Source organism: Cervus elaphus, chromosome 15, assembly GCF_910594005.1.
Source record: "Cervus elaphus chromosome 15, mCerEla1.1, whole genome shotgun sequence".
Taxonomy (NCBI): Eukaryota; Metazoa; Chordata; class Mammalia; order Artiodactyla; family Cervidae; genus Cervus; species Cervus elaphus.
Genome location: NC_057829.1, coordinates 54654396 through 54674498, shown reverse-complemented (window position 1 = coordinate 54674498; position 20103 = coordinate 54654396). Strand labels below are relative to the sequence as shown.

At 41.0% G+C, this 20103-nt stretch overlaps 1 protein-coding gene across 5 annotated transcripts in view; it reads left to right on the top strand.

The window, feature by feature from the left end:
• The window catches only part of SLC16A12 (solute carrier family 16 member 12), a 107506-nt gene that overhangs the window by 7364 nt on the left and 80039 nt on the right, over positions 1–20103 (top strand). The window lies entirely within an intron of this gene.

Sequence of the window (20103 nt, the reverse complement as noted above, 5' to 3'; positions counted from 1 at the left end):
AGTGATACCTGTAGTGCAAACTCAAGGACAAGTGCTTGAAGCAAAATTTGAGAGCCGGGTTCCAGTAAGTCCTGAGGCTATTTGGTTAGCCTTTGGCTTTCACAACTCAGCATTCATTCTGAATCTCTTGTAATTTTTTTTTTTTTTTTTTTCGGTATTGAGTCAGTTGTGACCTACTAGGGCACTGGTTCAATCCTTCCATTCTGGAGGGACTCTACTTAGTTTAACTTACCTTTTCTTTGCTGAGAGCTGGGCTCTCTGGTGGCTGCAGTCAGCTTAACCCAGAAGCAAAGTCTTCAGACCCTCCATATTTAGAAACACACTCTCATCAGGTGTTTGGGAGATCACTAGCTTTTAAAATCATCAACTGCCTCGCCATAAACCTCATGTCAAACTAGGCAAATGGTGTCTGACCCTCCCAGGAGTAGTAATTAAGTGACTGGATTTGGTCACTTATAATCACAGGGTCTTGGAAATTGTTCAGGTTTTGAGAGATCGTCTTCACCAGACAGCCTGGGAAGCTCAGTTTCCTGTTAGCAAGGATTGGTTAAGTTCATTGGTGACTGAGGCAAGTACCAAAATCCAGGCCCTCTCCTTCCAACTCAGTTCAATTTTCAAACCATGTTACTTTCAGGCATTTAGAACAAAATTGATGATTAGAGTAATCTGATCATGTCATTTTCCTGTTATTATTTTTTGTCTTTTTTTTTTTAAACTGGTGGGATTCTGAAATAGTTGAGAGGTCAATTTAGTCAAACCACCTTTTAGTATAATTTTTAAAAATACCCTTAATTTTAAGTAATACATCTTAAATGCATGTATTTAAATAATAATATGAAGATGAATATGGAGATACATTACAGGTGAACTGCCAGGAGAAGAAAAGTAATCAAAACTACAGATAGATAAAATTTATCCTCATCTATCTTTGGAGTCTCTTTGGGTTCTTACCTTCCTGGGCTGATCATTGGTTAGAATTCAGAGTGTGATTTGTGACTTTGGAGCTGGCTTGGGAAAAGTGGCTTATATGAGGACAATTTGTGTGTTGTGATTAACACGATAACCTATAACTGTGCTCAGAGAAAGGAATTTTAAAGAGACTTATTTAGCATTTTGGGCTCCCCAGATGACTTAGTGGTAAAGAATCTGCCTGCCAGTGCAGGAGACTTGGGTTGATTCCTGGATTGGGAGGATACTGGCAGAGGAAATGGCAACCCACTCCAGCATTCTTGCATGGGAGATCTCACGGCTAGAGGAGCCTGGTGGGCTACAGTCCTTGGAGTCGCAAAAAGTCGACACGCTTAGGGACTGAACACACACATTTATCATTTTTGCATTACATTACACATTTTTTATGTTTTTCAGTTTACTTTAATAGGTATTTATTGAGTGCCTCCTCTGTGCCCAGTGATGTTCTGGTCACTCAAGGTATGTCAGTGAATAAAACAAAGAACTTTGGTCTTGTGAACCTCAGGTTACAATTTATTTATTAGAATTTTTCCAGGATTGTTTGGCAGATGGAAGAGAATTTCAGTTTTGCCTAAAATAGGCAGGTAGTTCCCAGGCCATAATACTAGAGTGGGTTGCCATGTCCTTTTCCAGGGACTCTCCCCAACCCAGAGCTTGAACTTACTTCTCTAGCATTGGCAGGCAGATTCTTTACCACTGAACCACCAGGGAAGCCCTTAAAGTAGGGAAATGAACACAAGTATTCCAAATTATCTTCCTTCCAATCCCATAATTCTGCTGATTTTATAATCAGTGTGAAAATAAATACAGAAACAAATTCAGGTAAAGTTACTTTGACTTTTATGAACTGATGTACATGAACTCTACATGAATAGAAATTCCCACACTTGGTTACTTTATGTCTGTGCATTCAGAGTCCCTGAAATGACACTTCCTTTAGTGCAAGGACATCACTGTGGTGACATTAAACTTAATGAAGCATGAGAGGATTAGTTTTCTCAATGATGTTGCTGCCCTGATGTCAGCGTTGTGGACTATAATTGTATTAGTTTTAAGATGTAGCTTCTTATTTATTTATGAAGGTAAGTGTTGTGCTTTGATTTTGTCTCCGTTTGCATCGTCCCCTGCTCCCTCCGTGTTAATAGGCAGCACAGTATTGTGACTTGTTGCTAAATCTGTTACCACAGAGGTTTTTCTTGTTAATCAGACATTGCCGTTTTAAGCAGGTCCTGATCTTCTCAATTGCTTTTTCTTCAGAATGGCATGGTTTGCAAGTTCAGGCATGTTTATTGTTTTTAACAAAGGCTTATCAAAATGAAGTTGGCAGTTTTTCAGTCATATATAGCCAAAAAAAAGTATTCAATACAGCTTTGGGGGTTGTTTATGCATGCCTTACCTAACCAATGGCTTTGCTTTTAAATATCGCCAATTTGGAAGCGATGTTCTTCTGAGTCCCTTTCTACGATGTCTAAAAACCCATTCAAGTTGTATGATAATTTAATTTAGAAAAACTAAATCTACACTTGAAGACGTTGGGAGGTTTTGAGTACAAAGATTTTTGTCTCTGTTTTTAATTTCTTCTGCATCAAAGGACATCAGAAAGTGTCATTATCTAACAACGTCCTATTTGAAAGTGATCTCTATTTAACACTCGGAGGAGAGTCATGACGCCTGACAGCTGCTAGGTACCCAGGGGCACCTAGCTTTTCTTCCTTTGCCTACCACTATGCCCCCGTCAGATGCTTACCTTCCCCCCACCACTCCACTTACTGCACAATGAAGAAAGAGATGTGTTGCTCTGTAGCCAGGTATTAAGTTACACACCTTTAATTAATTATTTAGTCAATGTACTCCTTCATTATTTACTTTACAAATATTTATTGAACTTCTTATTACAGATTTGTTCAAAGATTGTGTCCTGCATCCCCTGTTTCCTGTGCCGGTGGCTGTAGGGGATATAAAAACATACTACTTGCCTCTGAAGCAGTCTGTGGTCTCATATGGAAAAAAGGCATTGTGTAACTAGCTGTATGGCTTCCCTGATGCCTCGGTGGTAGAGAATCCTCCTGCCGATGTAGGAGACTCAGGTTTGATCCCTGGGTCAGGAAGATTCCCTGGAGGAATGCATGGCAACCTTCTCCAGTATTCTTGCCTGGGAAATCCCATGGACAGAGGAGCCTGGTGGGCTACAGCCCATGGGGTCACGAAAGAATCAGACACAACTTAGAGAATAAAGCAACAACAACAACTAGCTACAGAATACCAGTTATAACTAGCATAAGAGATAGATAACTACTTTAGAAATTAAAAGGAAGGAGAGCGAGCAGGTAGGCACCATGAGGAGTCGAGGCTTAGGAGGAGGACATGTTTGAGCTGATCCTTAAAAGGTAAGTAGGATGGTAAAATTTTTATTGAGGCAGCAGGGTAACCTATCTCTATGGGAGCCCATCTTTGCTTCTTTTGAAGACTTAGACATATGGAAGATTTCCTTTTGGGATAGTTGAAGTTATGTTGTGTTGTCTAATAGACACAGATCATCTCTATACCTCTGCATACACACCGTTTCATCCTAGGTAATGGAGTACCCGTTAACACTAATGCATCTGATGGGGTTAACTATTGCTCTCCCTTCCCTCTGAAAAAGGAACCTATTGTTGCTCAGAACGCAGAGGCCACTGTGGCAAATAACTGTCATCATAATAAACTGGTGTACTTTGCTTTTATCAGCTCAGGTTCACGCTTACAGTGGTGTTTGGTCACCGTCTTGTTTATTTTAATAATACTTGCTACTGTAATTTTGTGATTTAATTAAATATTAAACAAACATATAACGGGAGTGCCAAAAAGGAATGCTGCTTCTGTGAAAACTTGATTGCCACAGAGATTTGTAAAAATAAGCCATATTAAAAAACATATAAACGGCTACAACCTGGATGAACCATGAACACATTATGATGAGTGAAAGAAAGCAGATACAAAAGACCACAAATTGTGATTCCACTTGTAGGAGATATCCACAATAGGTAAATATACAGAGATGAAATGTACATTTGTGGTTGCCAGGGTATAGGGTAGAGGGAATTGAGAGTGAATGGTAATAGGTACAAGATTTCTTTTTGGGGTGATGGCTGGATTCTAGAATTAGTGGTGTTGGTTTTATAACATCTGAATTATATACTTTAGGAGGTTAAATTTTTAAAAAATCAACAAACTGCTACTCCGCAGGTATGGAATAGTTTGCTTTTATAAAAGATTAGAAAACTATAGTAAAAAAAAAATACTAAAGAAATTTTTACCCTCAGGTTTTTCCACAAGAGCCTTTAAGGTACAAATGCATTTAAGAAATGGAAGGAGGAAATCTGGCCATAGTTTAACCGAGAAAGGCAACACAGAACTGAAACCATCAGGAGACATGCAACAATTAGTGAATGATTCCCCTTTATTTATGTGACTGAAATTGAAATATTTGAAACATGATGTATCAACTTTTTGACTCCCTGCTTTTACTGACTTCTGATTGCTTCAATTATGAGCACTTATAATGTTCCAACTTCTTAGGGTACCCCGGTGTATCTTGAAAATAGCTCATCTCTTTGGCTCTGGAGGGAAATTCCATGTTTATGAGTTTTGCTTATGGATGTCATATTAGTCCCTTATGATTGCAGAGGAGGCCGGAACCTAATTTTCAATCTACTAAATCACCATAAAAATCACAACCCGTTTTTCCCCAAATTGTCTTATAGCTTCCTGGATATACATGTAAACAAAGTAGCAACATAAAATCTTAACTCTACCCGTAAGTACACACTTGTAGACTTTATAATTTTTCAAAATATTTTGAACACAATTCACCATTTTGTGGTTTAACATATTACAGATTAAGGCCATAATTGCTTATTTTATAATTCTTTTTTTATTTGATGAAATATTTTCCATAGAAGTGGACTCATATTTATCTACCAAAACCTGTTGTATTTATTGAAATAGCAATCTCAGTTCTCTAAGTGTTGGTGAGTGTTAGTCACTCAGTTGTGTCTGACTCTTTGCAACTCCATGGACTGTAGCCCGCCAGGCTCCTCTGACCCTGGAATTCTCCAGGCAAAAATACTGGGATGGGTAGCCATTCCCTTCTCCAGAGGACCTTCCCAGCTCAGGGCTGAACTCTGATCTCTTGCATTGAAGGCAGATTATTTACAATCTGAGCTCTAGGGAAGCTGAACCTATATCAAAACAATGACTTTCACAGCTCATGAAGGAGCCACCCAAAAAACCACCCCCTGAACGGCCAAACCCACACTCACAGCCTTAAAGGAAAGCTTTAAAGGATCTGTTTTAAAGGAGAAGAGAGCCTTTTTAGTCAGATATGGGTTGACCAGACAACCTTGTATGTGTTTGTTAGTCACTCAGTCATATCTGACTCTTTGGGACCCCATGGACTGTAGCCTGCTAAACTCCTCTGTCCATGGGATTTTCCAAGCAAGAATACTGGAGTGGGTTGCTATTTCTTTCTTCAGAGATCTTTCTGACCTAGGGATTGAACCCAGGTCTCCTGCATTGCAGATTCTGTACTGTCTGAGGCACCAGGGAAGCCCCAAGCACCCTTTCCCGTCACTATTAACTTACCATGGACAGGGGGAGCCCAGTGCACAGGCATTGCTGCTATCTCAAAGGAAGGATTTGTTCAGACTGATGTTTGACAACTGAGTTGATCAGTCAATTCAAGATGATACTGATGGCTCTGAAGCCTGGTGACACATTAGAATCACCTGAAGAAGGAAAAGAAAACACTGGTGCCAAGGGCCAGCCTCAAAAATTCTGACTCAGTAGAACTAGGATAGATCCAGGATATCACGCATTTTTAAAGCTCAGGTGAATCTCATGTGCAACCAGGGTTGAGAACCACCGAACTACATAATACTTAATCATTTTATGCTTTTTCAAAATAAATGTTATTGAAACAAATGGTTGTTAGAGTCTCTTTTTATCATATCCGAAGACAAAATTAAATGTGATCATTTTTTCTCCTTTTTTTTTTTTTGGTTTGGTAATTTCTCTGTACAGTGTCCACTCAGTATATGAGAAGCTTTCCTAATGGTCGAGTGAATTTCCCCTGATTTTTCCCCTCTGTGAGATTCACTGAGCTTACAGTGTCAAAAGAGCCAAAGCAACCAAACTGATACCATGACAGTCAACCAACCAATCGGCTACTTTACTTATGTCATGTTTTTGGTAACTGTAATGTCATAAAGGTCTATTTCTTGAGGACAGCAAGTAGGGGTTTTCCCCTGCAACAATGTGTTTCCTCTGTAATGACTTACAGATATGTTCTTGTTTATTATGTGTTTCTTTAAGTTGATTGAGTTGTTAGTCCTGATGCTCAGATTTGCCTCTGGATACTTTGCATTTAATTGTACCAAATTGATTTTGAAAATATAAGACTTTATATAAGAAAGAAGCAGCTTAAACCTGGCCTTGTGTGACTTAGACAAAATATGACTAATTTTAGTTTTTTCCTTGTCATTGCAATTTACTGTCTTTGAGAAAATGTGGTGAAGTGGTTGATGTAGGACCTGTAAAAGACTGATCTGGCTCACTACTTAGAATTGACTTTAGATTTAATGACATTTGTTCTTTTACTTAATTATTTGTTTAATTTTTTTTAAATTGAAGTGTAGTTGATTTACTGTGTTGTGTTGCTGAGCCAGCAAAGTGATTCTGTTTGAGATATATATATATATATATATATATATATACATATATATGTATATATATATATACACACAGGACTTCCCTGGTGGCTCAGAGGGTAAAGCGTCTGTCTACAATGCGGGAGACCCGGGTTCGATTATACGTGTGTATATAAATACACATTCTTTTTAGATTCTTTTCCCTTATAGGTTATTATAAAATATTGAGTATAGTTCCCTGTGCTATACTGTAGGTCCTTTTTGGTTATTTATTTTCTGTATTGTAGTATGTATCTATTAATACTCATGGAAACTCTGACCCATGGTTACCAATTAGCTTTCCCCAATTGTGCTTCAACTGTTGATTTTTGTATTAAAAATAGCACCATCATGGATCTTGACCAGTAGTTTTTGAACAAGGTTTTCAGATTTCTGGGAGTTTCAAGGAGCCTCAGGGGCTGTTCCAGGGCATGGGGATGGACAGTAGAGTGTGTCCAAGAGTCCAGTGTTCATTTAGAGTTCTCTTCAGTGGTCTATTCTGCAACCTGACCAGGTGGGCTATTCTTGATTTCACATTTTGGGTTTCCAAGGAAGATTTTATTTGAACAAAGGATTTTTTGGCAAAAACAAGTTTTTAAATCCCTAGGCCACATGTTTCTAAGTTTCTGCTTTTCTTTTCCTGCCAAATTTGGTTTATGTAGTTCTGGTAGCTCCTAATTGTTTTCTAGATGCTTCTGTGCAGGCATGCATGCTCAGTTGCTCAATCATGTTAGCCTCTTTGAGACCCCATAGACTGTAGCCCGCCAGACTCCTTTGTCCATGGAATTTTCCAGACAAGAATACTGGAGTGGATTGCCATTTCCTCCTCTAAGGAATCTTTCCGACCCAAAGATCGAACCTAACTCTCCTGCAGCTCCTGCATTGGCAGGTGGATTCTTTACCACTGAGCCAGCCACCTGGGAAGCCCCCTGTGACTGTGCATCTGTGTTGAAAAAGCATGGGGAAGACTTGGGTCATATTAACTTTATATCCTTCATGCTTGTGGGGTTAGAGAGCCAAATGAACAGTGAGATATTCTGGGCAAGAAATATATAATAGATTGGAAGTTATCAGCCTAGAAACTCAATTTAAGTCATGTGGGGTGTGTGTGTGTGTGTGTGTGTGTGTGTGTAAGTAATTACCCACCGGGAGTATTTATAAGGAGGCAATAAAGATTAAGTCCTGAGGAGTAGCTGTGCTAGGTCAGGTACCCTCTTCTGTACTCGAATTAACCCAGTACACATTGGTCAGTGCTGTTTCCTTTTTATATTTTAAATTGCTATTTCTCCACATAAGTTGTGCATAACTGTCAGAAGAGTTGGAGCATGAATGTATATGTGTGTGGGTGGGGTGTAGGGTAACCTGGGAGGGTTGGAACACAGGGTGTGGAAACCACCCAAGGAAGTTCTCCCACTTTTCAAAATCCTACACCCTGTACAGAAACTGCAGGGCTCCTTCTATATGTGTATTGAGGTGCAGAATGAGAAGGTAAACTTGAGCAGTTAACCCAGTGGTTTTGGCAGTGTAGACGGCCATTGTAATATTTTCGGCATAAAATGATTTAAGTATTGTGGTTTCTTGACTTTTAAAATGCAGACATTTGCCCATGTCTTCATTCTCTCTTTTGCAGTTGGACCTAGTGACTGTTAGGTTCTGAGTGTGATCCCAGTGAGCCCAGGGGTAAGGTCCATTCCACATGGATCTGAAACTTAATTTCGTTTCATTGACACAACCCTGCCCTCCATACTGGCCAGCTGCTTGTCACTTTTAGTTACAAGGCTCACCAGGCAACAGTGTATTTAATGAAGTATATTAATGAAGTTATCATTAAGAAATACTCACAAACCTTCTTAGAAAAAGTCAAAGTACCTGGGTAAAGAATAAGTAAATGTTTATAAACAAGATACTGTCAAAAATATTTTGCTTAATAGGTAGGGTGTTCCAATGATAAAGGGACTGGTCACTGGACCAAAAATTAAGCCCCACACATTTTCCACTTCTTTTTACAAAAATTTTATTGAAATATAGTTGATTTACAATGTTGTATTCATTTCAGGTTCATTCAGTTATACATATGTATATATTCTTTTTTATATTATCTTCTAATATGAGTTATTCCTTTTTTATTTCTTTAGGTTGACAGCTTTGATTATCTTCCACATTCACATAAAATATAGGCAGCCATATATTTTAATTTTATTAGAGATGGAGGTCTAACTAGAATTTCAAATACCATTGAGTCATTTGATGCCCCCAGATTGGCATCTCAGAAGTGTCCTGATATATTCTGCTTTCTTTATAAATTCTTGCGTGATAAGATACCTGTGCTGTTCTGTGCTTAGTTGCTCAGTCGTGTCCGACTCTTTGCGACCCCGTGGACTAAAGCCTGCCAGGCTCCTCTGTCCATGGGGATTCTCGAGGCAAGAATACTGGAGTGAGTTGCCATATCCTCCTCCAGGGTATCTTCCCAACCTGGGGATTGAACCCAGGTCTCCTGCATTGTAGGCTTTACCATCTGAGCCACCTGGGAAGCCCCATAGTATACCTAATTGGTTCCAAATACAGCTTATATTAAGGTAAAGTTTCAGTTTAGTTTTTTTTTTTTAATAGTTTTAATACTCTTAAAATTCTCTTCTGGGGAATTCTCTGGCTGGCCAGTCGTTAGGACTTGGGTTTGATCCCTGGTTGTGGAACCAAGATCCTGCAAACTGCACAGTGCAGCCAAAAAAAAAAAAAAAAAAAAGTCCCTAATAAAGAATATTGTGGTTATTGTTGTGGTTTAGTTGCTAAGTAGCCCACTAGGCTCCTCTATCCATGCGATTTCCCAGGCAAGATTACTGGAATGAGTTGCCATTTCCTTCTCCAGTGGATCTTCCTGACCCAGGGAGCAAACCCACCTCTCCTATCTCCTGCATTGGCAGGTGGGTTCTTTACTACTGAGCCACCAGGGAAGCCCGGTATTGTGATTAAGGAATGTTAACTCAGTGAGTTAACTCTTCACCAGGCTGAGTACACAGCCCGTGCTAGACGCTGCCCCCAGGGCTGAGGACCCACAGAGAAGAGGCAGGGTTCTCTCTCGGAGGCTTACACTGTCCTCAGGGAGACGAGTGTGTGGACGAAGAATCACAGAACTATGATGAGTCCCAGAAGTGATCGCCTTCCGTGGGAGTTCAGAGACAGAGGCACTTAACTCTGCCTAGAGTGGTCAAACAATTGTAGAAATTCATGAGGTGAGCAGCCGGAGGAAAGGCAGTTCTAGGCAACAGGAACAGTAGGTACAAAGGCAATGAGGTGGAAAGGACACTAGATTGAAAGAAATGCCTGGTTCTTCAGGGTGGTTTGGTGTGGCTGACGTACAGGGTGTATTATATGTGACTACGTAGGTGCCGGAAGAGCAGGCAGGAGCTAGGTCATTTAGCGACACTAAGGTAGAAGGAATTTCAGTTTTGCTTTGGCTTCTAAGAATAATCCTTGAAAGCTTTTAAACAGGGGAGTTGGGTAGGACTACGGGTTTGCTGATAAAATCAGCTTGTGTTTAACAGATAATAATCAGGCTTCTAGAATGTCCACGAGGCTGACAAATCAGGGAGTGTGCTGATGTGATATGGATGGGAAATAAGATTAATGCCTCAGGGTAAGACTTCTGCTTTGTTTATATTTTTGGTGCCTGGTGCCCTCTAGGACATGTGGTAGAGAAGTTTAGTAGGCAATATAATATTCTATGCAAATAATGCAAAATTTGGGCATCATTGGCTACTAGGTTCAGTTAAAATCCCATGATGGGATGTATTTTCCTGGGCAGTATGTGAAGAGTGAAGTGTGAAGTGGATCGAAAGCCTGTGTTTCGAGAGTCACTACAGAGTGTTCACATTCTCCCTTGGTCACTGTACCTTTCTTTATGTTTTCTGATTGTCTAGTTACATGCTGATCTTTTCCCTAGACAAAGTGTGAGGGCAAGAGCTGAGTCGTGTCACAGCCATCACACTTCAGATGTCTGAAGTACCACTCAGATGTCTGAGTCATTGCATCTCACTGTGAATAGAGCCCTCTAGAGCTGTGTTTCAGCTGTCCCTGCCTAACTGGTGCCAGCAGCTGTCATGGTACCTGCCCTTTGGTAAGTGTTCAGTACACGTGTTGAAAAAACAAATAAATGCTTCCCTGGTGGCTCAGCGGGGAAAGAATCCGCCTGCAGTGCAGGAGATGCAGGAGACTTGGGTTTGCTCCTGAAGTTGGGAAGATCCCCTGGAGGAGGAAATGGCAACCCACTCCAGTATTCTTGCCTGGAGAATGCCATGGACAGAGGAGCCTGGTGGGCTACAGTCCACTGGGTCGCAAAGAGTAGGACAGGACTGAGCACAGAATGAATGAATTAAATCTAATGAGTGGTCAGAGGAGGAAGGATCTAGCAAGAGAATTAGGAAGTACAGGTTTGAGGGGAGGAAAGCTCAACAGGAGAGACTCCTGTCATGGAAATTCAGGGGAGAAAGAGTTCAACAGTGAGAGAGAAGTCAACAGGGTCAGATGATACAGAGAGGGTCGGTTAATCAAGGACGGCACAGCTACCACTGACAATTAGGAGTCATTGGTGATCATGTCAAAAATAGCTTGGATGGTGTGTGTGGAGGCAGGGGGCAAATTCCATTCCATGGACATGGGAATGAAAAAAGGGGTGAGGAGACAGTCAGCCTAGAGAGGTTCTTAAGAGGCTGGGAACATGAAGAAAGAAAATGATTGGAGGTAGCTAGAAAGGGTGGGATGGAGAAGGCAATGGCAACCCACTTCAGTGTTCTTGCCTGGAGAATTCCAGCCTGGTGGGCTGCCGTCTATGGTGTTGCACAGAGTCGGACACAACTGAAGTGACTTAGCAGCAGCAGAAAGGGTGGGAAGGCAGAAGGGGAGTTTTCACCCCTTCTCTTTGTGTCATTTCCCTTCTTTCTTTTCTCTCATTCTTCCTATCCAGTGGCCCCAATTCTCTCTAAAATAGCAATGGACACCAATAGTTTTGGACAACTTTTATTCTCTAAACTTTGTTACATATATTAACTCACTAATTTCTTGCAACAACACTTTAAAGATGGAATTATTATCCTAATTTTACAAATGAGACAAAGCATAGAAGGGTTAAGCAAGTTGTCTGAGGTTGTACAGCTACTAAGAGACAGAGCCAGGATGAAAGGCTCTTCCCCATTGTGCTCTCCTGCTGGTCATGGCAGGTGCGTTGAGTACTTAAGATTTTCAACCAATGTGCCTATGGAATTGGTGTAACATGTTGTTGTTGAGTCACTCCAAGCACTTAGCCTGTGTTAGAAATCTTAATTGTGTCACACCATTAATCTGCAAGGTTGAGAGAGTGCCTCTAGCAAAACATGGCTTACCAGTTATAGGAGTGGAAATGTTTGGATGTTTGGACTGCTGTGGAGTGGGAGATTGGTGGCTTGGAAAGATTGGGGATGCCAGGAAGAGAGCAATGGATATGATGGATCGTGAGCTTTAGCCTCTAAAGAGAAGGAATCAAGAGCAGGATGGGCTGATGACATGGGAGAAAAGGGAGAATCAAGGGGCCCGAGGGTTCAAGGAGGTTGAAAGCTAGGTGCAGTAGGAGTGGAGGAACTAGAGTCTTGGGGAGCAAAGAAAGTTGGGCTTAGAGAGGGATATTTCATTCTCACAACAATCCCACATTTCAGAAGTGAGGATAAAAAAAAAAAAGAAGGATAGGCACAGGTGTTGATAGGTTGATGCTGTGGCTTTGGGAGGAGATGACTCAAGTGGATTGGAGGTTAATCTCACGAGGTCAAGGTTGAGGCTGACATCAGTAGAGATATTGGGTAGATGTCTTTTTTTCTTATGTGGATTCTGACTTATTGAATAAAAAAGCCATTAATACTAAAAATGTTTCAAGGATTAGTTCACTGAATAATACAAGCAGTCAGGTTAGCCTTTTACTAAATCCTCCTGCTTAAGTGATAGTGCTTTACAAAGTTTTTCTTGTTTTGATTTTGAGCAACTGTAGGGTAGAAACTAGATGAGCAAAAGAAATTAGATGTGAGGGCTGTTGTAGGTAGTCAATAATAGACTGTTTATACAAAATAATTCAGTGCAAGGACCAAAGGTAATAATAACAATGAACATAATGCCTCTCTATGTGTTTATAATAAACAAACTTGGGGAAAGCACTTTCATGCATGTTTGTCACAGAAAATATTCAAATTAAAAAAAATAGCAATTATAATTAGAATGCCAATAAAAGCAAACAGGAGAGGGAGACCGTGCTTTTCCTGGGAGGATGGTGCTGAGAAGCTCTGAAGACTGGTCTAGAGTTTAGAAAGCTGCAACTCAAGTGTGTTATGGTTGTAGGGAAAGGTCCAAAAGGGTAGCTGATACTTGACATGCAATAAAAATCACTTCAGTGGTCTCAGTAGAACCTTGGCAGAGAACAGTTGAATTGCTTCTATTTTGCACTGTAAGTTTTTGAATTTCATGCTATTATTACATTGTTTTGTTTATTTACTTTTAAGTTAATTTTTATTGGAGTATGGTTGCTTTACAATATTGTGTCAATTTCTGCTGTGCAGCAAAGTGAATCAGCTATATGTATACATATATCCACTCTTTTTTGGATTTCCTTCCCATTTAGGTCACCACAGAGAATTGAGTAGAGTTCCCTGAGCAATATAGTAGGTTCTCTGCATTGTAATTTTTGAAAAAAGAATGTAAAGTGTTAGTTGACAAAACAACACATTTCACAAGCAATTTTGGGTGCTTTAGCCAAATTGCCGTTATCACCTTGGAAAAAAAAGAGGACATGCTCTTATGAAATCACCTCTTCCTCTTCGTTCTCCTTCCTCTTTCTTTTCTTCTGGTCGTGTGCTGTATGATGCTTTTTGGGCACAGAGAGGCAGTTGAGATCATCAGGCTTTCAGCTTTGTTGTGATTTATGGGGGTGGGGATCGTGGGAGAGGGGCCGGAAACTTCACCAGGACTCAGCGTGGTGTCCTTTGCTTCTATAGTTAGCTGTGTGGTGGGAACCAGCTGTATATGTTCCCTTTGTACAGCTGTGCATACCACGGTCTCCTTTTTCCTCTGTCCATTTAGGATTTTGGGAAATCAAAATTACATCTGGTGTAAGCTTAGAAATCCCCACATGTGAAGATATGAAGTTACTACATAGGGGAAAAAAAAAATATGTAAGCTTGGTCTGATACAAAGTGGCCCATGTCAATAATGTATCAGGTAGGATATTTTGGGTGTAAGGAACAGAAACTAACCCAGACTGGCTTTCCTAGTCAGGAAGAGAATCCCTTTGTGTAGTAGAAAGTCAGGAGCAGGGTGTCTGGCTCTGAGTTTGTTTCTCTGTGATTCTTTTGGCTTTGTTCCTGCCCTGTATTGGTTTTATTTCAGCCTGACTCTCCTCATGATCCTGAGATGGAATATAGCTTGAAGGTTCATACTGAGATAGAAAACATCCAGGGGAAGGGGAGAAGCCATGTCTTCTTATCTCCTCAGTAGTGTGGAAACCTTTCTCAGAATCTGCCAAAAGACTTTCCCTCAAGTCACTGCCCTATCCTTAAGTCAGCCCATGACTGGCAGGGGGAACAGGATTGCTGTAGCTCTTGGTTAGCCATTTAGGAAGGATTGGATGTTGGGAATCATGTCCATGATAGAAAGAAGTCTTGAGGCCATTCTTACAAGATTCCAGACTCATCAAGGGGAAAACAACTCAGATGGAAGTCAAATCCCAACTTCAGCATTTGCTGGCAGTGTGAACTTGGGCAAATTACCAAGTTCTGTGAGCCCCTTTTTCTCTTATAGGATCATTGTCAGACAACATTTTATATGAACTTTAAGTAGCTATACAAATGATAATTATTTATTTAATAATAATAATATTGATAATGATTAACAAGAGTAACAGCTTTTATTTACCGACATTTGCTTGTTACAGGCTTAAACACATGCTCTTTATTATTCATTAAACATATACCAAGGAACTCAAGGCATCCTACAAAGCGTGCTATTTCTGATTTCAGTTAAGCATTGATTGCAACAGTACAGCTCAAGGCGGGGACGGTGAACAGATGTGGGCTCAGTTGCAGCCAGGGCTTCCTTCCATTGACTGTTTTGGCCTTTGTGACTGAGTAATGGCATCTGGCCGTTGGGCCCCAGACAATTGTTGGGTTACCTGTCACTGGTCATCTTTCGCTCACTAGTTCAGGGCTCACCGCTCTGGCGATTTGCACAACATGGGTGTATGTGTGCTTTTAGAACACGTGATGATTTTCTTTCTGCTGTTGCTTTCTTTCCCCAAGTATAAGCTTTTTGCGTGTTTATGCCTCTGAAATAGTAGAGGGGTTTACAAAGATTTCTTAGGTTCCTGTATCTGTTGTGTCATCTGAGCCTTGTGAAGAGGTCAAGACTGAATTTGTCTTGTACGGAGGCTTCACGGTCAAAAGGTCTAGCAGGTTATGAAGTCAGTGAGTGTGGGGCATCATTTGTTTGAATGCTGTATATTGCCTTGCTCTGAATACTGTTGGGGAGTGAACATTTCCTGTGGGAGTATTTTGGTTTATATCCTTATGATAGTTTCTTTGAAGGAGAATAGCTGGGTGATGGAGTTTGAAATTTTTATGAGTTACTTGATTGACTCATGGAAGGCTTTTGAGTGATGAAAATGCCACACTTGTATGTAGTGTTACTTGCGGATTATGTGTTTTTTCATTCTGCTATTTCATAATAAGTGCCTAAGACCATAAAATACTTCCAGAAAATCTGAATTGTTTTCTCTGATACAACATAATGTACTTTTCCCCTAGGCCCCTTTTGCACTTATCATAAAAATAGTGCTTGCATGGCTCAACTTGTACTGGATATTGAAGAAATTCAGCCCACGCCCATTCCTCCTGATTAGTTGTAAAGTTCAGAAGAGAAACTGAGCTTGTGCATCTTGATTCATCCTCACCATAATGTGAGTTACTGCTCATGAGGCTTCTTGTTTGTTTATTTTGTTTTGTTGTTTTTGCTTGTTTTTGGCCACACTGCGTGGCATGTGGGATCTTAGTCTCCCCAACCAGGGACTGAATTCGTGTCTCCTGCAGTGGAAGCACAGAATCTTAACCACTGGACTGCCAAGGAATTCCCTCCTGAGACTTCTTGATCTGCATGCACACGGGCTCCCTAAAGGCCTATTTTTCAGACACATCTGCTTTTTATTCATGGTTCTGGCCCTCACGATGGGACCTCTGCTATACTCTTAAGACATTCTGTGAGTAAACTGATGAGAAAAATGAAGTGAGAGATACTGTTTCTTTCTTTTTTTTTTTTTTTGCTGTTGCAGTATGAACATGAAATAGTTGTTATTGGTTTTGAGAGCAAGTAGAAAGACTCATTCCTATGACCCTGTGTAATTCTTTCAACAATTCCTAAAATAACTTCTCCCCAAGTCTTCCCATTGTCTACAAGATACATTAATGAACAGAGCTATGTAGCAACAGAAAGTCAGAGGAAGGAACTGTCACTGTATTTAAACAGATTCTTAAAAATCATAGTTGCGAGTGGAGTGTATATGATACAAATTGTGTTCTCTGTATGTTTCCCCAGGTAATTTTAAACACTAATATGCCGTATATGATAATAGAAAAAGCAAAGAGTGGGACCACTTGGAGGAACCCATTAACATACTGACCACACAGTGTGACCAGGATGGTGGAGAGGGGAGGCAGAGAGTTTCTACATTGTTTGGAACAGCCCTAAGAAGTGGATAGACTATGGAGACCTGGTTACCCAGCAAGTCAATAGGAGAGCCCGGATTTCAACCCAAACCTTTCTATATCCAAATTGCACAATTTGTGTTTGCTTCTCTTGGCTTCTTTTTTTCCCCAGATTTTCATTTTCAAAATTACCTCTAAAATCATTCAGACTCTGCAGAAGGGAATGAAGGGCCTGCTACTTCCCCACCCCACCCCTGCTTCTCCCTTGCCCCAGGCCTGCACAGCTAACTGTTCGGTGGGTGTGCTCGCTGGCCGCCTTCTCTGCATGCACAGATCGCCTAAAGGAGCCAGGCATGCCTGTCTCCGGTGAGAACTGCCAAGAGGGCAGAGGTGGGGCTCAGGCATGCATTGTCCTCACCAGGACCTACCTGAGTGAGGCGAGTGAGGTGCTGGGCTCTGGGAACCAGGATCCTCCCTGGTTTAGCTGCAGTCGAGTGTCCGGGGAGCCAGTGCCTTTGGGGAAGGAGAGCCGTCTTGCTGCCCTGACTTCCTGCCTTGCTCTGGCCTGCCCTGCCCAAGTGGAGAGCAGAGCCCCTGACAGTGAGAGGGCGGGGAGGACGTTTGCTCATTTCTGTTTTCCAGAGCCTCTATGTACCCGTGCTCAGCTACTGTTGCATGAAAGCAATAAAGAAGCACTAGCCCTAGTCTTGCAGGCACATCACAGAGTGACTTTGGGCAAGTCACTTGAAGATCAGAAGAGTCTAGTCTTGGTTTCTAAGGTACACTGTTTCGGCTTCTTGTTTTAATGTTTCTGAAATAAGATATCATTAGCAGTAGATGAATATATTTAATATCCTGGAGTTTCTTAATTTTCCTTCATCTTGGAAAGTTGTTTTTACGTCTGTGGGGCAACTTATAATTTCTGTTCTTGTGGGAATGTGATAATCAATCCCTTGAGGGGTGGCTTAGAGAATGGGTGATGCCTGATAACCCATTTTGTGAATGCTACCTCATGCTTAGTCACTCAGTTATGTCTGACTCTTTAAACTGTAGCCTGTCAGGCTCCTCTGTCTATGGGATTTTTCAGGCAAGAATACTGGAGTGAGTTGCCATTTTCTCCTCCAGGGGATCTTCCTGACCCAAGGATCAAAACTGTCTACTATATCTCCTGCACTATAGGCGGATTTTTTTTTTTTTTTTTAACCATTGAGCCATTGGGGAAACCCATGAATGGTAGAGTTATATATAAATTTGAAAGACCAGAAAACTACCCAACTGCTCTTGCAGGGCTATTTCTTAGAGATGCCCAGACAGGAACTTCTTGATTAAAGAAGTAGTGAGTCTCCTGTTCAATAAAGTTGGTGTTCTAGGTTATGAGAATGTACATTTTTAATCTCCCCATTCGCCCAGTAGAATTCAATAAGCTATTTTCATTTTGAATTTTGAAAAAATAACTCTTAAACATTTGCATCTTTCTTGAATTAGGCCTTGGCAAGAACTGTTTGCGTGTCATGGATTTAGCAGATCCTGGCCATTATTGGAAATATCGGATTGGTCACAAAACTGTTGTAATTTGATCAGAATGTTAATCCAAAAAAGTGCTGTGTTTCAAGTGGGAAATTACAGTGTTACTTAGTTCTTATGATATGCCAGGTAATGAGAGGGGATTAAAAACAATTACTCACACTGTTGACCTAAGACAAATAAACTGCCAGATATTTCTCTCACCAAGAATGGTTTTATTCAGGATCAGCTGAGAATTGCAGTATGGGGTCTACAACCATGGTGAGTCACATGTAAGTCTCTACACAGCCAGGGGAGGGGAAAATGAAGTTGGGAGGGCTAGAGTAAACACAGAGTCCATGGCTTTTAATTGGCTGAGCTGTTGCCGGGAAAGAAGAGAAGTGTTTCTTCTTCCTGTTGGACTCTGTTATCATCACGGGGCTTAAATGCTCCCCTTTCTCGTCTCCTGATTCTTTAATTGAGGCTTCTGTTTATCAATTTTTGTGAGACTGTTTCTCTCCAGGTGGATTTCAGTTTGGAGAGCCTTCAAATGTTGAAGACCAAGATAAAATTTCCCTTTCCAGCTCAATTCAACCAATTTACCCCAATAACTAGTGTAAAGGAGTTTATAATCTCGAAAGAAACAAGGTAGACATTTGTTTTTCTGGGAAAAATAAGCTGCTAAGAAAATAACCAGTGGAAGCAAGATCACGGAATATTTTTACTCCTACTAGAATTTGTATTAGTTATTATTAATATTTAGAATGTCCATTCACAAGCCAGTGTTCTGTCACGGCACTGAAACCAGTGTCTGCAAAATCAGAGGTTTTGGGGGCTCAAGTGTATGAAGTAGCTGAGTGGTGACGTAATATGGTGAGTCTGGGCTGTAAAATTGAGGAGAACATGTAAAGGTTCACTCTGTCACCATCCATTAGATCCTTGAGTTCTGTCCTCAGTGTTAGGGATACATCAGTGAAGAAACCCCAAAAAAATCCCTGCCCTGGAGTTTACCTTCTAATTTGTTGCTGCCTTGAAAAACAAATAACTAGACCAGTTAGAATTATCTCTAGAGTAAATGAATCAGACAGATTGATGTGTTTCTATGAATAAATTGCATAGATTTTGGTGTTGTTAGTTCTTAGGCCTTTTTCACATAGCCTATATTTCTGGATAAATGAATAAATAAATAAATGGATAAATAAATAAATGAGATTATTGGAATTGTTGGGATGGAGGTTGAGATAGCTTCTTTTTGGCATTCTGCTTGGTCTGTTGTCTTAATTTTCCTAATAACTGCAGTATAAAATATTATTGGCTGTACATGGCAGCTCCTGGTTTATTTGACTTTAATTTTAATTGAGAATAAAGCACTATGGGAGATCCCATCTCTCATATTGACTGTGATGACTTTCCAAGGTTAACTCATAATGGCTGAGTGCAGTTTATGACTGCCCTCATCAGTGGATCCCAAGGCTGGGACCAGAGAGCCATGAGCTGATCCCAGAACTCCCCAGGAAGCCGTTCCAAGGGAGTGAGGCTCTTGCAGGGCTTTCTGCAGAGTGACCAATGAGGTCACTAGGATAACAAACCTGGGAGCTTGGACCTGGGAACCCATGTGCCTTTTCCTAGAGCTTCTTGTGGTAATATGGGGACAAGAAGCATTTGCTATTGCACTTGTCTTCAGTTTTCACAAACGGAACTTCTACTGGGCCTGCCAAAGTGAGGCAAAATTGGTAGTTTTAGAGAGAGAAAATGCAGGCTGCTGGCAGGGAGTCGAGCCCTCTGACTCTGTCCTCTTCAGGCTGTGGTGCCCAGGGCAAGTGTCCTTTTAGCAAATTAACAGGTGTGAGGGATGTGAATGCCTGTGGCCTGGATTTCTGCTTCCAGAGCCTCTTGGCATGTGTACCCACCCAGGAGCTCCTGTCTTCTCTTCTATGTTGAGGGTGCTGCGTGGAGCTGGGATGCAAGCCGGGTAGAGAACTGTCACTAGAATCCTACCAGACTGGCACCGTGATCTTGGAATAAATGTTTACTGTTGGTGCTTTGTTGTGATAGCTCAAGTGGACTAAGTCCAGTGAGCACTGTTAGGGATGCAGTGTTTGTGTACCTCCTCCCCTCCCCTCACCCCTGCAATTCACTCGTCAAAGCCCTAACCTCCAATGTGATGGTATTAGAAGATAGGGAGGTAATTGGTTTAGGTG